Source organism: Bufo bufo, chromosome 3 (assembly GCF_905171765.1).
Source record: "Bufo bufo chromosome 3, aBufBuf1.1, whole genome shotgun sequence".
In the NCBI taxonomy this organism is placed as follows: domain Eukaryota; kingdom Metazoa; phylum Chordata; class Amphibia; order Anura; family Bufonidae; genus Bufo; species Bufo bufo.
In genome coordinates, this window is record NC_053391.1 from 94577747 (window position 1) to 94589819 (window position 12073).

Genomic DNA, 12073 nt, shown 5'->3' on the forward strand with positions numbered 1-12073 from the left:
GAGAACGCGCATGCAGGCCACATGGATATGGCACTGCATGCTGCACCCTCTTTCGAAGGTATGCATACCGCATACCAGACACACACCCCGTGTAGTAAAATCAGGGGGACGCCACACGAGGCAACGGTGAAGGGATGGCGGGGAAACGCCACTCACCGCGCCATCAGAGGCGAAACCCCCAGAACGCTCTCCCTCCGAAGAGCGCGCATGTAACCCTTCCGCAGAGGGCGGTACATGCTTCCCCCTCTTTCGAGGGAACATACTCCCACCCCTCAAAGCCCCTCCCAACAAAAAAGGGGAAGGTTGGTGAGGCTTAGAAAACAATGGGAGGGGGGGAGGGGAAAGACAAACAAAGGGGACACCAACACGGACAACGGTGAGCAAGGAATGGCGGGGAATGCCACTCACCGCGCCGTAAATGGTGAAAGCCCCATAACGCTCTCCCTCCGGAGAACGCGCATGCACCCTATCCGTAGATAGCGGTGCATGCTTTACCCTCTTTCGAGGGAGCGCCACGTAAGAGCGACTGTGGTCATACTGTCACGGCTGAGGATGGGGGAAATCCTCAGCCGTGTGGAGCCCGGTGATGTTTAGGTTGCTTGGCCATGTAGACAGGATTAGGGAGCAGGTCACCTCCTAAGGCATCCCTAACCTGACCCTAGCTCCTAGTTACATGGGCCAACCTTGATGGTAGGAGGGCCCATGCTCCGGAACCTAAAAGTCCCTGCTGGCCCTCAAGATGACCCTCACCTAGGAGCTGAGTAAGACAAGCCCACTCCTCCTAGACACGGAGGAGCAGGAGTCTCAACGGCCAAGCTGCAGGAAAAGGGGAGACATAAACAGCTCTATGGATATGGCAGGTGAACTAGAGTTCCACCTACCTGCCACAGCCTTGCTGACTGGATCCCTGTGTTAGCAGGGTGCAGATCATAAACGCATCCCCACACAGGGACCCAGATCCATAGCTGCACAAAGGGAGACATATAAAACATCACACAGACATCACACATAACTGGAAATAACTTACGCACAATATGGTTATGACATTAAGGTTTATGACCACAGGGGTGGCTCTTACTGGCAGGTAATAAATACATGAGGCTGCTCTCAGCTAAGCATGGCTGAAGGCCTGCAAAAGCAGTGAGGCTTTATAGGCCAAGAAGCCACACCCCACAGTCGGACACACCCAGTGATCACACACACTAGGAAGGGGATTAACCCTTCCAACACCAGGGAAGGGAAAACACCACTTAAAGGGAACGTGCACACAATAACATAAAACACAGTGCACACATCCACACATCACACACAAAACCGCATGCGCAGCGTAGCGAGCTGCATGGCACAGCTCAGCCTGCTACGCTGCCACATACATACTGTTGCCAGCGGCAACCACAGGTGAGGCCAATACCACAGCCCTCACCTGTGATTGAACACCAATGAAAACCGCTGACAACCGCATGCGGTTCAGGAGTCACGGTCATAGCCATGGCCGTGACAGAAGCACAATCAACATTAATAAAAACCCTCCACAACAAAAAAGGACCTTATTGTAAAGTACAATATTTTCAACTATTTCTTATATCGGCATCTGTATATACAGGTGAAATGTGAAAAATTTGAATATTGTGCAAAAGTTCATTGATTTCAGTAATGCAACTTAAAATTAGAATTTTGTGAAAAGGTTCAATATTCTAGGCTCAAAGTATCACACTCTAGTCAGCTAATTAATCCATACCCCCTGAGCAAAGGGTACCTCAAAATGGTGACTTTGGGTTTTCATAAGCTGCGAGCCATAATCATCCAAATTATAACAAATAAAGGCTTGAAATATCTCGCTTTGCATGTAATGAGTCTATCTCATATGTTAGTTTCACTTTTTAAGTTGCATTACTGAAATAAATGAACTTTGCACGATATTCTAATTTCTCGCCCATTTCCTTGGGGGACACAGGAGACCTTGGGTATAGCTCAGCTCCCTAGGAGGCGTGACACTAAGTGAAAGCTGTTAAGCCCCTCCTCCAGCAGCTATACCCTCAGCCCGGAGAGAGAGACTACCAGTTTTTGCTTAGTGTCCAAGGAGGCAAGACACGCTTTGCAGGGCTGTTTTTCTCCTTCATTTTTTATTTTAGATTTTATTTTTATTTATTTTTTCACAGGGACAACAGAGACGCCTAGACCTCTCTGTTTCTCTCGGGGTCGAGCTGCGCCAGTGCCGATCATCCGCACTGCTGTCTCCCCCACAGAAGACAAGGAGGACCAGGGCAGCCCAGCTCCCCTGTATCCCGCCAGCGTAAGGGTCGCCCACACGTCAAGCCCCTCTCCAGCTTCCTGCCACTGCGGTGCCAGCAGCTGAAGGGGCGACCCTGCTGGAATGGACAGAGGGTGAAGACTTCAGGTTGGTGAGAGTGGCTGTTCCAGCCCCCCCCCCCTTCTGCTCTCTGCTCACCCCCCAAGGCCCCCTCACCTATAGTATGCTGTGGATGTCACTTGGGCCCCAATTCACCGCAAGAGCGGACCCTGATACTACTGGCTAAGTTTCTTCTTCAGCCGCAACAGGACAGGCTCTCCCTTAGGGCTCCAGGCTACAATCGCGAGCGCAGCAACAAGCAGCCGGCATACTTCACTGCCGGCCGGCATCACGAACGTCCGCACACAGGAATTGCGGCGATCGCTTTATCTGCAGGGGTGGACAGACTCTCCCTTACCGTGCTCCGTGGGACTAATGGAGGTAAACTCGGGCCATATGGAGTCGCGGTCTCTCATTACAGGCCGCAGACCTCCCCTTCTCTATATTTAACGAACGGAGCATCGGCGGGGGGTGGGGCTTCGCTTCCAGCTCCTGTCTTATTCCCGCCTCTGATTCACCTCAAGAGTCTGGCCACCGCTGCTGTTGCTTTCTCCTCTGCTGCCATGACGTGTCGGATCTCTTCTGCCACTGCTGCCTGCTCCTTCTGCTGTCGCACTGCCTGAGGTCTTCAGTCTGGTAGGACTGTTAACCCCTTCCTAGCACCAGCAGCCCCTAGCCTGGACAGCCTCCCCCTTTTTTTCTGCCAACATGTCTGACCCCTCAGGGGTCTCTAGGCCCTGGTATCTTACCTGCACCGCCTGTGAAGCACCCTTTCCACAGGGGCAATCAGACCCGCATTGCTCTGCATGCCGGGCCCCAATACAGGGTCCGCCACTTGCCGTGCCGCCCCCTGTTTCCTTGGATCCACCTGATTGGGCAAGATCCCTGTCCCAGGCCGTGGAAAGCCTCACTCATGTCGTGGGCCGCCTTGTAGACACACAGCCTGCCACGCAGCCTGCTACACCCCCTGTCGTACCCTCCGCTACTTCTGCTGACCCGTCTGGGTCCCTCGCTCCCAGCGATGCCTCCAGGGCCCGGCCCCTCCAGAAGCGCCCTAGGGCGGAGTGTGCGTCTTCCTCGGATGTGTCCCTGTCCCCTCCTCCTCACAGGACATGCCCTCTGAGGGAGAATTGGTGGATTCGGTTTGGGACATGGACTCGGCATTACTGTCCAAGCTAGCCTCTGCTGTGGGTCATCTCATTACCAATATTCGTGACACCTTTAAAATTCACGACGACCCTCCCAGCACTGAAAAGGCCGGTGTGTCCTTTTTCCGCCCCTAACAGGCGTCCACAGTTTTCCCCCTCCACGCCGACTTCTCGTCGGTGGTCTCTAAGGCTTGGTCTCACCCTGATGCCCGTTTTACCCGCCCCCCCCTAAGAAGTTGGATATCTGTTATCCCTTCCCAGCGGATTGCATCTCCACTTGGGCGTCTCCACCTAAAGTCGACCCTCTCGTGGCCCGCCTGTCTAAAAGCACGGCCATTCTGTGGCGGACGGCTCCTCTCTTCAGTCCACTGAAGACAGTCGCATGGAATCCCTTACAAAAGCCATATTTGCCGCCTCCGGTTCAGCCCTCAGACCGGCCTTTGCTTCCGCCTGGGCCGGGAAGGCGGTCTCGGAATGGGCTTCCCAACTGGACCAGGAACTTGATTCGGACGTCTCCATTCAGGACCTCCGTTCTTTAGCCCAGCTCGTTGTTCAGGCAGGGAAATTCATTTGTGAGGCTTCCCTTGATGCAGGTGCCCTCATTGCCCGTTCCTCTGTTCTGGCTGTCTCAGCCAGGAGAGAACTTTGGCTAAAAGTTTGGACGGCGGATGCTGCTTCAAAACGGTCTCTTGCTGGCCTTCCCTTCGCGGGTTCAGGACCCGCTTGGACGAGATCATTTCTGAAGAGCACCCATCTTCCCCAGCCTAGGACCAAAAGCACCACTCGAGGCCGTCCTGGTTTCTCTCATTTTAGGTCCTCTCGCAGGTCCTCCGGCCCTCGACCGGTCCGTCCTCTAATTCCTCCCAGGATAGGCGTAAAAAGCCCTTTTTTCGGACTCAACCCTCCTGGCGTAAGTCCCAACCTGCTCGCCCCTCCTCGGCCAAGCAGACCCCCGCCTGAAGGTGCGCCCCCACCCACCCGGGTGGGGGGCCGCCTCCTCCTTTTCAGGGACATCTGGCAGGCACACGTCTCCGACGCCTGGGCACTCGAGATTGTGTCATCCGGATACAAAATCGAATTCGCGTCCCTCCCTCCGAATCGCTTCTTTCGCTCCCGTGTCCCGAGGGACTGCCAGTGTGCGGCCGCCTTCTCCGAAGCCATTCGCACCCTTCTGGACAAGGGAGTGATTATTCCCGTTCCTCCAAGGGACAGATTCTACTCGAACCTTTTTGTGGTCCCCAAAAAGGAAGGCTCGGTGAGACAGATATTGGACCTCAAATGGTTAAACCGGTTTCTCAGTCTTCGCCAGGTCAGGATGGAGTCCCTCCGATCCGTGGTGGCTTCTCTGAAAAAAGGGGAGTTTCTGTCGTCTATCGACATCCAGGATGCTTACCTCCACGTCCCGATCGCTCGGTGTCACCAGCGTTTCCTTCGCTTTGCAATGGGGAACGACCATTATCAATTTGTCGCCCTCCCCTTCGGCCTGGCGACGGCTCACCAAGATCCTAGCCCCTGTCCTGGCCTTGCTCCGCTCCAGGGGTGTTTTTCTACTTCCCTACTTGGACGATCTGCTCATCAAGGCGCCCTCCTTTTCCTAGACGTCCACCAGCGTGGACCTCACGCTGCAAACCCTGGAGCGGTTCGGTTGGATTATCAACCTTCCCAAGTCTTCGCTTACCCCTTCCAGACAACTCGTCTTCCTGGGGATGCTGCTGGATACAGAAGCGGCGGAGGTTTGTCTCCCACCGGAAAAGCGCCTGACCCATCACTGTTCGGTTCGGACCCTTCTTCTCCACCGCCATCCGTCCTTCTGGTCCAGCATGTGGGTATTGGGACAGATGGTGTCCTGCTTCAAAGCGATTCCGTTCGCGCAATATCACTCCCACATCTTCCAGACGACGATCTTGTCTGCCTGGGACAAGTCCCCGGAGAGTCTGGACCGGCCCTTCCCCCTACCTCCCCATGTTCGGACCTCCCTCCTCTGGTGGTTACAGACCCCCCTCCAGGGAAAATCCTTTCTGCCGATGACCTGGTTGGTGGTCACCACCGACGCCAGTCTGCAGGGTTGGGGGGGGGGGGGGGGTTGTTTCCTCTCCGGTCCGTCCAGGGCACTTGGTCTCCATCGGAGTCCAAGCTGCCGATAAACATTCTGGAACTGAGGGCGATTCTTTTATCGCTCCGGCACTGGACTCCCCTGCTTCGGGGCCATCCCGTCCATGTCCAGTCGGACAACGCCACGACCGTGGCGTACATAAATCATCAGGGGGGCACTCGCAGCGTAGCGGCTATGCGGGAAGTGTCTCACATCCTCCGCTGGGCAGAAACTCATGTTCCGGCCCTGTCGGCAATTTACATCCCGGGGGTGGAAAACTGGGCGGCGGACTTCCTCAGCCGGACCACGATCGACCCGGGCGAGTGGTCTCTGCATCCCGACGTGTTCGAGTCCATTTGCCTCTGTTGGGGTCGTCCGGATGTGGATCTCATGGCCTCCAGGTTCAACCACAAGCTCCCCACCTTCCTGTCCAGGTCCAAGGACCCGAGGGCATACGGCGCCGACGCTCTCGTTCTTCGGTGTACGGAATTTTCCCTCCTATACGTGTTTCTGCCCCTCCTCCTTCTGCCGCGGGTTCTCTGGAAAATCGCGACAGAGGGCATGCCTACGATCCTGACAGCCCCGGATTGGCCTCGCCGGCCTTGGTACGCCGACCTAATGCTGCTCCTGGGAGACGAGCCTTGACCGCTGCTTCTAAGAGAGCTTCTCTCTCAAGGGCCGATCTTTCACCAGCATTCAGGGTCGCTACGTTTAACGGTATGGCTATTGAGACCGCAGTTTTAACGCGACAGGGTTTTTCGGCGGATGTGGTTCGTACCATGATCCGCGCACGGAAGCCGGCCTCGTCCAGGATTTACTACTGGACTTGGCGGTCTTACCTAGGTTTTTTCAAAAATCTGGATGTTCATCCTCTTCGTTTTTCCCTTCCCACGATCCTGTCCTTCTTACAGTTTGGCCTGGACCTGGGTCTAGGTCTCAGTTCGTTAAAGGGTCAGGTCTCGGCGCTTTCCATCCTCTTCCAGCGTGCTTTGGCCCCTCTCGGACCTGTCAAAACCTTTATCCAGGGAGTTTCTCACTCTGTTCCCCCGTATCGCTCTCCCATTCCAACCCTGGGACCTTAATGTTGTGCTCTCGGCGCTCCAGTCCTCCCCCTTCGAGCTGTTACGGAGGGTCTCTCTTCGCCTTTTGTCCTGCAAGGTCATTTTCCTTGTGGCCATCACGTCCCTACGACGGGTGTCTGAATTGGCGGCACTTTCTTGTACTGAGCCCATTTTGGTCTTCCACCAGGATAAGGCTGTTCTCTGTCCGGTTCCTTCCTTCCGAAGGTGGTCTCCGCCTTTCACCTCAATGAGGACATCGTCCTCCCTTCCCTTTGTCCGTCTCCTCACCCTCGAGAACGGGAGCTTCACCGCCTGGATGTTGTTAGGGCCCTGGAGGTCACCGGACCTTTTCGGCACACAGACTCTCTTTTTGTGGTTCCGGAAGGTCCGCGCAAGGGGATGGCGGTGTCCAGGGTGTCTATTGCCCGCTTCATCAAGATGGCTATTTCCGAGGCTTACCGCGGCAAGGAGACGCCTTTTGGTGTTATCGCTCATTCTACCAGAGCGGTCGGTGCCTCTTGGGCTCAGAGGCATCGGGCTTCGGCTGAACATACACCTTCACCAAGTTCTACAGGGTGAATACCTATGCATCGGCGGATGCTGCTTTGGGCCGCCTGGTCTTGCAGGCGGCGGTTTCTTGATACCTCCAGTGGTTTCGCCTTGGGCTGTAGTCCCTCCCCTCTTGGACTGCTCTCGAACGTCCCAAGGTTTCCTGTGTCCCCCAAGGAAATGAGCGAGAAAACTAGATTTTTGTATAACTTACCAGTAAAATCTCTTTCTCGCTCTTCCTTGGGGCACACAGCACCCACCCATTGTTCTGGTTTACCGTTACGGTTTAGTTGCCCCTGTCGGGTAGTGGACTTGTTTTGGTTTCACATGGTTGGTCATTGCTTTTTTTTTTTCACTACTTTGACACGCAACTGGTAGTCTCTCTCTCCAGGCTGAGGGTATAGCTGCTGGAGGAGGCGCTTAACAGTTTTCACTTAGTGTCACGCCTCCTAGGGAGTTGAGCTATACCCAAGGTTTCCTGTGTCCCCCAAGGAAGAGCAAGAAAGAGATTTTACTGGTAAGTTATACAAAAATCTCGTTTTTTCGAGTTTCACCTGTAGCGTAACTGATGTGAAGCAAAACACCTTGTTTTTGCAATTTATGATAGTTCAAGATTAAAATCTATACAAAAATGATAACTTAAGGCTACATTCACACGACCGTGTAGGTTCCGCAATTTGGAGACCGCACATGGCCGCAGCTACCATAGAAAATACCTATTCTTGTTTGCAATTGCGGACAAGTATAGGACTTGCTCTTTATTTTTTTTTGCGGGGCTGCGGAACGGAACTACGAATGGGTCCGCACCCGTTCTGCAAAATTGCGGAATAGATACAGACTCATTCATACGGTCAGGTGAATGAGCCCTTACAATTATTATGCTTCTTGCACTGAATCTGAGTTACCTGACGGCTACAGATAACTGAAATCAATAAATAAAAGACACACACAATGCACATTTTAAAAACCAGTTGCCATTTTATTTGACGCCTGTGTTAAACAGTAAAAAAAAAGCTACTGATTTATGCCTCGCAAGTCCGGCACATGTTTGGTCAGCTATGAGGAGTGCAAAATTAGTGCATTAAAAGTATCATTTACAGTGTCCCTTTATGAACTAGTGGTTTTGGCTGTACAGTCTATACAAACAAATCATAGAAAAGTGGTCATTATGTCAGCTGAACACAACAAACGTCATTTTGCATTCAAACAGTGAGGGGCTCGGTTATTAGACCAGCTGTGTGTGTTACAGGTGTAATGGCAGACACATCTGCACAAAGGCCACATCCATGTATAACAGAAGCACCCAGAAAAGTACTACAAAGACCAGACATCCCCGATTATACTTAGAACCTGAATCTAATCTCATGTCATAGAATTACAACTCGCTCAGATTCTCAGAGGGCTTCCTTACGTTCAGTGATGATATCACTAGAAGCTTTAGGGTACGGCCACACATGGTGGATACTCTGCAGATTTTCCAATGGAACTGCGCTCGAAATTCTGCAGCATTTACAGGAGCAGCAACGTGGAGGAGATTTTTCAAAAATCTCAACGATTTTCCACCACAAAATCCACCGACAATTGGACATGTGGTAAAGATTTTAAATTCCCCATCAATTTATGTTATGGAGATCGGTTGTCAATTTCACCCTTTGCATTGCAGCATTTTCAAAATAATTTCCGCAACACAATCCATACCATTCAGAGTGGTTTTTGCTGCTGCACAAATATTGGCAAGCCTGCGGTGGCCCCTAAAAGTTATGGTGGGAGAGAGCAGTCCAGTTGACTAGCTTTTCTCTGGTGTCATACAGTTGGCCAGACAATGCAATCATGTTTTCTATCGTCACCTTTAGCTTGACGGCTACATTTACCTCGTCTGAAATTAGCCTTAAATTGCTGGCTTGAGACATGAATGGCACTGAAGGCATAGTCTGTAGAAGAAGGCACTTATGTCTCATGTATCATGACAGTCTCATAGAAAGTGTCCTTGTTACATGTAGCAAGAATTGTAATTTTATAACCTGCAAAATTTTCTATAGGAACGTTGTGATACATAAGACCTTTCTAGTTAAAGCGACCCCCTGCCCCAAACTTAAAAGATCTGACTATACGTTGCTCGTGTATAGTCAACATACCTGGCACCCTCCTCCATCGTGCCTCTCTTCTGCTCCCCTGTTGCCTTCATCACAAAATGCCACAGTCTCATACTACACCCACCATGCATGGTACGCAGTGATAGACATGCCCCCTGTCCATAGACAAGTCATCGGCGCTGGTCCATTAGAGGGCATGTCTGAGACTGTCTCTGCACACCGGCGTAATCTGAGAAGTAATGAACGCAACGTGGGATCTGCATCATAAGGTGGGCACCAGGTATGTTATCTGTGCATTAGGCTACTTTAACACTAGCGTTAAGGTTTTCCGATATGGAGATCAGTCATAGGGTCTCAATACCAGAAAAAAACGCTTCGGTTTTGTCCCCATTCATTGTCAATGCTGACAAAACGTAACTGAACAGAATGGAGTGCTCCAAAATGCATTCCATTCCCATACCGGAGAGCAAACTGCAGCATGCTGCGGTTTGCTTTCCGTCCTGGGATGCAGAGCAAGACTGATCAGTCATGACCCACAACGCAAGTCAATGGGGACGGATCCGTTTTTCTTTGACACAATAGAAAACGGATCAATCCACCATTGACTTTCAATGGAGTTCATGACGGATCAGTCTTGGCCATGTTAAAGATAATAAAAACATATCCGTTCATAAGAGATGCAGATGGTTGTATTATCAGTAACAGAACCCTGCCGGATTCAGTAAAAACGCTAGTCTGACTGTAGCCTTAGAAATATTTAGTCAAATTTTCAGTCTTGGCTGTAGGTTCACTTTAAAGTTCATCAACCAAGAAGTGAAGGCACTGTGAGAAATAGAAAGATATATCGAAATAGAAAAAAAATTCACACGGCTTGAAAAACTGAAGGTCACAAGGAGAACGGGTCTCCTTTGCAACTTAAAACAACCAAGGGTCGTCAAACCAGCCAGCTCTTGGGTTGGAAATTTCTTCTACTGAGGGCTTAGACTTGGGCTACACAGACTTTTTGTAGACTTGGCCGGTCGTTCTGTGCACAGGCAACATCCGTGCGGTTTCCGCGATCAGTCAGCACCGCAAAAAATTTTTTTTATAAAATAGAGCACGACATGGAGAGAAACCCCACAGCAGCACTCTGTAGCACTTCTGTGCCTCCGTTTCGCACCGGACCTTCCGGATTGCGGACCAATTAAAGTTAATGGGTCTGCATCAGTGATGCAATGCACAAACAGCCAAGGCCCATATATTGCGGACCCACCGTTTGTGGGCCGCAATATGGGCCCAGCCCTAAGGGTCCATTCACACGTCATTTTTCTTTTCCAGATTTCCGTCCTGTTTTTTGAAATGTCATTGAAATGAATGTGTCTGCATTCTGTTCCGTAAATTTGCGCAACAGATGCGGATTACAAAATACTTACGTGTAAATGGACCCTGAGCTGTGGGCAATCTTGAGGAGTGCAGCTGTCACAATATAAATGAAGTCAATCAGAATCAAGTATCTATGTAGCCCAGGCCTTATTCACACTGAAAGAGCACATGCTTCTCAATGTAAGGCCTCCTGCACACGACCGTAGGTATCCTGTTGCCGTATTGCGGACCGCATTTGCGGATCCGCAATACACGGGCACCGTTCCGTGTGCATTCCGCACACCCATTCACTTCAGTGGGTCCGCAAATCCGGAGATGCAGAACGGAAGCACTACAGAGTGCTTCCGTGGGGTTTCGTCCCGTACTTCCGTTCCGCAAAAAGATAGAACATGTTCTATCTTTTTGCGGAACGGCCTGATCGCGAACCCATTAAAGTGAATGGGTCCGCGATCTGCTGCGGCTGCCCCACGAACAGTGTTTGTGCATTGCAGCCTGCATTTTGCAGGCCGCAGCATGGCCACGGGGCGCACACGTTCGTGTGCAGGAGGCCTAGGCCACATATTAAAGCTACAGGTCTGCAATACTAGTAGCCAAAACGATATTTTGCTACTAGCAGCGCTGAAAGCATAGAACTTAACCTGCCTAATCCACCTCCTGGGACAGAGACTGAGCGGCTGCTGTGTAAGAGCACAGGTACGGCTCCCATATGGAGCCATACGACTCAAAGTCAAGCCAGAATAAAGCGCATACATGGCTGGCTGCAGTTAATCCAAGGGGAAGAATCCATCGCTTGAGTAGACTAATAGCTTCTTATTTATTTTAAATCCATACAGGAAGGGGGCATGTGCTGCGCCGGTCTTGATATCCCCTGCGCTGCCGGAGGAGGCGCCTCTTTAGAAGTCGGTGTTCAGAAACTGAAATCTGCGGCAGCTTATAGCTTCTGAAGATCTCAGTCTTCTAGGTGATAAATGTGCTGCCCCCACCTCCTTCCTCACCATGCCCTCTTCTCAGAAAGTTGCGAGGGCAGCGTAGAAGAGCCACAGAGGTTTGCATCTTTTTTTTACGCCAGTAAATTATAAATTCCCCCCTGTACGTGTACAAACTGTTGCACGTGTAAATCTGCTGTGAGCAAGAACCAAACTATTCAAAATGCGTAAGCAGATTTACACAACCAACAATGGGCCATGATTGTAACACGTTTTAATGGGTTAAAAAAAAAAAAAAAAAAAGCAGATTTTAATCGACTCAAACACTGGATTCTCTCTCCCATATTAGGACTCCCTCACACTTCATTATGAATAGTGTTTGGGAGTCCCGTATAAAAATGGTCACAGGCAAACAACGATGACTTTCCACTGGAAGAGGCATCTTTTTTTTTTTTTTTTTTAACAGACTCCAGTCCTGCATCAGCAACTTTT